The following is a 6007-nucleotide window of genomic DNA, read 5'->3' on the forward strand; positions in this document are numbered from 1 at the left end:
GCCACAGAAGTAAAATAAATTAAATACTGAGGAAAGCTGTGCGATTCGTCAAAATTTTCTGCGAGAGTACAGATTACAACTCATACACGAATAAAGCTGGGGACCGCAAGAACTCTGCTTGAGCAATGAAGAACAGATGCCTTTTAGAACGACATGGAAAACATTGCATCATTACTTCACTATGTTAGTAGGGCAAACAAAATTAAAATGATGGAGGAAATAATTCCAGACGGTTAGGTACAGGAATGTTTCCTTCAAGCGAATACGGGACTCAAAGTTATGGAATGGGCACTCAGAATTAAAATCAGCTAAATTTGCGCATAATTTTTTTTTGCCAGCGGCGGGTGTCCGAACCAAGGGGACTGCATTGAGGCCCAATTCCATCTAATTATAGGCTGTTTTATGTGGTCACTTCAGTCGCAATTTAATCGGTTTAGGTACCAGTATTCCCCGCGGTGCGGTGGAGAGTGCAATGCGATCCACCTTTTTCCAATATTTTGCATTATAATGTTTGTAATTACGAGACATAGCATTGAAAAGTCATAAACTTGATAGATCGCATTATCATGTATAAAAATTCCGGATAATTATACCTTATCTTCGCGTTAAACTCGGATCATTTTGTCCGTCAGCGACGCGAGTGGCGATTATTGTAAACCTATTCAAATGCGCGATGGGTGACAACACATTTGGAGACCTACTTGTGGATGATCTTGTGTAATATTAGTGGCCCTAACTCTCCCTACCTAAAGTTGTAGCTTGCGGGGTATCATGAAGCCATAAGTATTTAATGTTTGCGCTCACTTCTATCGAAGTTAACTGATATTATCATTATTTGAACAGATTTTGAACTTTCGAAGGCCCTCTTTCCACTTAGTTCACTTCTATGACTTCATTTCAATCTGTCAACATTACTGTTTTTGGAAACATCAACGCATAGGAATGGACCCGCCATAGGTTCTGGTTAGCACAATCTTGCGTCCTTAGCTGCCTCGCGTAAGAGGTGTTCCCTTTTTTCTAATGTCATTCTGCCCCTTTTTCTATTACATCATCACTGACGACTAATCCATTTTGTTAATTGCACCTACTCCCTCCTATAGCCCACGTTTTGATAAAGAACTCTTCTTTTTCATTTGCACTGCAAAACGTGTGCACTCCCTGTAGTATTTTTCTTTGTTTTCTTAGTAAGGATTTTATGTTGTTAACTTACATGTCTAGATTTTGACTCAGCATCCACAATTCTTGGGACACATAATTCATAGTGTCCGGCGATATCTGGTGGAAATGTTTTATATCCACGAGAATAAAATAAAGTGATAAACTTCCACACAATTTTATTTACAAAATACCGACCCGGTTTCGAAACTTCACACTTCGTAACTTTAGCCGCGAATTATGATCGTAATTCAATAGAATATTATGTTACAATTTCAGAATAGTCAATGATAAACAGACGACAGCATTAGCTACATGATGATAAATATTCTTTATAAACAACCTCTTTTTTATGGAATTACTCAGCGCTAAATGCGCGATAAACATTCAAAAATTTGGCAACCTTTGCTCTTCAATATCGCTATATATGTTATCCAGCGATAACTAGGATTGAAATCGATGTAATATACATTTGGAAGACAGTATGTTTGATAGAGAAGTTGCTTAGAACTCCGATCGAATTGGATAAAAACACTCCGATAAGATGAAATTTAAATCTTTTACTTTGGATATATGTCACTGTTTCATCATAGCGAGTAATAAGTGACGGTGGTTTGTCAGGGATACACCTTAATTACCCAACCATGCATTTAAAATGATTTTGTCCGATAAGATTAGTAATACCTGGGACTTAGTGACTGCTAAAATGTGTTGTCTTCATTCCATTCCGGCGTAAAAGCGGTAGCAAAAGCGATGAGTTGTACCTAGGCATAAAATTTTATTAAAATCAACTTCCGATGAGGTAAACCGATTAAATATCGTTCTTTTTTCATTTTAGCCTTTTTTTAAGCATAATTGATTTACATATTTTGGTATTTTCACATATTTAATAGATTTATGATTTGAAATTTCCAGTCATATTTTGTAATCACTTTATTGGATGCTTACAATTTTGTCACATACAATATACAAACTTGATGATTTTGGACAGGACACATGGCAGATCAATATAAAAGCATTACCACGATTACGTAGCAAAATTTCAATTGGAATTCACTTATTAAACGCAGTAATGAAAGTTATGTTGAGGGTAGGTGTTTTTACATGCCACAATGACTTCTGATTGACTGCATACCTCGAATATGCATAATTCACTTAATTCTAAGTGCATTTACACGACGAAAAAATAATTACATTAAATTGCATTGAATGGTATTCACGATCACATGTTTCTATGTTCCCTAACACGTTTCAAAAGTTCCTGAATGACGAAGGGATATCCATCTTAGTATGTATATAATATATTGGGGATATATAAAGTTTTGGGGATATATTTTCAGCAGCCAAAATGATTGGGCGAATGGTCAGCAGTACAAATACCCTCAAAATGCTCATGGACTTCCTAAAAGGTGTTTATTTTTTCTTCTAAAATCAATGAATAGAATATTAGATTGGAATTATATCTCGGCAATCCATACAAATGAAAAAAGCTCCTTTGAAAATAATGAATTTGGACATTTAAAATTAAGTTGTTTTTCAATATTCACTTCGCAGCGGAATGGTATCGTAACAAATGTGATTTGGTTTTTGAAATGACACACAACCTTTCCAAGGTTATTACAAAGGGAGCATATTTAAAAATTAATAATGACAGATATCCCATGAAGCTGGAATTCTTTTCGTTCGTTATGAGAAAATGGTAGCACGACATTTTATGGTCAAGATACTTCGAAATCATAAATGAGAAACTGAATTCAAGGAATAAAGTGTTGTGGCACGGAGTTATTTACTCCTTCAAATATGTGAATAGTAAAACATTTGGGCACGTATAATGCTAACCTACTGCGGGTAAGTCTAGAGACTCCCTCCTAATGTTTTTGGATTGGATTTGTGGGATTTTTAATAACTGGCAGTTTTTGGAGTGACACACTTCCATAACTTTTCTCCTAAATCCAAGTAGATAATGTTTCATGGAGAGATACGTCATTTTCATCAAACGTGAAGTAATGATATAGGGAATTCAATGACGACATGCATTCCCAAGCGTGGCTAAACACGGATCTATTTGTTAGGCAAATAATTTCGCACCCCAAATCATTAACGAATGGATTAAATGTGATTGCTAATTTAGCACCGTGTTTTATTTTTTATTTTAAGCATTGAATTACATGATTATTCTAATATTTGTGCTAAATCGCAAATCAAATTCAATTTAAAGGGATTTGATACAATTTGAGATGCCCTGTACCATAACTATTAGTGATACAGCAGTCCTGTCTCACTCATTGAAAATGGTGGGTCACCCCACCGAAAGTCTAGGAAAAACATTTTGTGAGCGTTCCTTTTTTTGAGTTTCTATATGTAGTCGTCTATTTATTTATTTAGCTTATATGTACATAGAGGTAGGGGAATGAGGAGCAAGAGTACATATCTAACAAATAATTATAAAAATAATGCATTCAGGTTCAAACAGTTTTTATTTTTACACCATTTGTTTATCGTTACATGTGCTACAATTTTTTATTGCTGCAGAAATATAAAGAACTGGCGTTATTCATCAAAATGTAAGAGTAAAGCAAATAGGAATCTTGCCCCTCATGTGGGGCAAGAATCCCCTTCTTATGGGGCAAGAGACCTGATCACAGTTTTCGCATATGAACTTTCCCTTTCCAGAATATGTGGTGCAAGGTACTTTCCTCCATGTTTTACATTCATTACAAAACTATATCATCCAAACTACATTACAAGCCATTGGTGAATCTGAGCACCATTTTCCACAAACTCCACAGCGATAGTCAGTTTTTCCGGTGAAGCTGAAATCCAGTTTGCTGTCCACCAACCGCCGCTTAGCATCGCAACCCTTAACATTATTTTTAGATGTCTTCATTCATCTCAATTTCTGGGTGTAGGGGGAACTCGTAAGAATTTCAGGGGCTTTCTTTGAGTTTTACGCTGCTCATTCGCATGCAATGCTTTTGGATGTGGTGTAATGCTCTCAGGTGTGACACGTGGCTATATTATGCGTGTATATGAACGAAACGCACCTAAAATTCTGAAATTAAGCAATATTTACGCAGAGACTATTCATCAATATACTATAAAGCCCCTTAACGATCACTCACTCATTCACTCACCCATACAAATGTTTGGGGTGAACGAGACGAGATACGACAAAAAGCCTTATATAAGACCCCCTCTAAAAGTGTCTGAAACCCCAGAAAAAATTATGAAAACACTTAATTTCCATTTATTTATCTGTCTTTTCACATAAAATTTAGTATGGGGATTAGTTAAAAAACTGGCTAACAAAATCCAATGGCGGCGCGTCAATCATACAAACAAACAATCATAGAAACATATTTGTTTATGCAAACGAGAGGAGCTAAATTGGAAAGGAAGATAACGGAATTAAAACGAAAAACTTATGAAGATGAGGTAGGAAATTTAGAAAGTGATTTTTGAAAAGTCGAATTCTTTATGGCTTCTTTCCATAGCAACAAAAATTTGTTTGCAACAAAACGTACTCAGTTGAAAAGCGGAGAAATATAAGGTAGGAAATTACTCATTTTTTTCGATAAACTACATTCTGTATATGAAATTTCGGTGTTATCAACATCAAAAGTGTGGTTGTGATTAATTCCATAGTTAAAAAGTGCACATGATGCCATTTTTTAAAGATTATTCGTGCCGTTGACTGTAGTTCCTGTCTTGTTGCCGATAGACAATTGCAGTCGAAGGAAACCAACCTCCCATAAAATATGGGTGAGTAAAATTAATTTTATTTTCTTTGATTGTAAGAGCGATAACGTTCAATTTTTTGTTCTTTTTTCCGTTAATATTATTTTTAATGTGCAGTGTTATCTTGCCATATTTTACTCACCAGAAGATTTTATTGCGCATTATATGGGGTAATAAAGCTGTTTGGAGATGTTTGTGCATCCCAACTCATTAAAACTTTAAAGAGAGGTATTCCTGAAGTGGTATCATTCGCGATCATGATGAATAATCTTTCGATAAATTCGTCATACTAGCCTCAATTCATGCGAAGAATCTCCAATTTGCGCATTAGCACTAGATATTGATAGTCAGTTTTTACGTAATTCTATTGTGTGTATCATCCCTTCTTAAGCTTACGAAGGGAAACCGCAGTCACAACTTATTCATATTTCAACAAATTGGCCGAGTGATGTGAAAAATAATTAAGAAACGTTTTTGTAATATTTATCATGACAACCAATTAGAGTGGTCGATAAACTCTGTTATTATGCGTGGGGGCCCGTGTTTGATATCCTATGCAGGAACATTTCTTCTCCGTTTGTTGTGTATTTATTTTGAGGAAACCTACATTTAACTCCTAATTTTATGATTTTCAGTCAGAAAAATAGTTTTCTGGGTGAAAAACCTTCCATCGGGTCACGCTAGATTGGGTTTATTATGCGTTTGATCTTAGTTGCTTTATCAAACTCATGGGTACCATGTTGATAATATATATCGAACTACTTTTATCAAACTTGTATGGTAAGAGTAACAGAAATTTTCAATGCTTCATATGAATCCATATTGGGATGAGTTTGATCAGAAACTGGTATTTTTAACTACACATTTTGCAGTATTTACTTGCTTTATGTAATGATTTATCAATTAAAATATAGTTAGATACAGTTTATTGTATTTCGCATTGTATTAAGCATGAATTGAGTGCCACAGTGGAATATGCTCTCAAAATTTTTTGTAATTGAATTGAATAATATAGGGACTATGTCTGACTCGTAGAAATTTATTTTATTTTTTAAGTCCGTCAAAAACACGTTTCTCTTCTATAAAAATTTATTTTCATATTGTAACCTACGTA

The sequence above is a fragment of the Ischnura elegans genome, chromosome 1 (genome assembly GCF_921293095.1).
Source record: "Ischnura elegans chromosome 1, ioIscEleg1.1, whole genome shotgun sequence".
NCBI classification, from domain to species: Eukaryota; Metazoa; Arthropoda; class Insecta; order Odonata; family Coenagrionidae; genus Ischnura; species Ischnura elegans.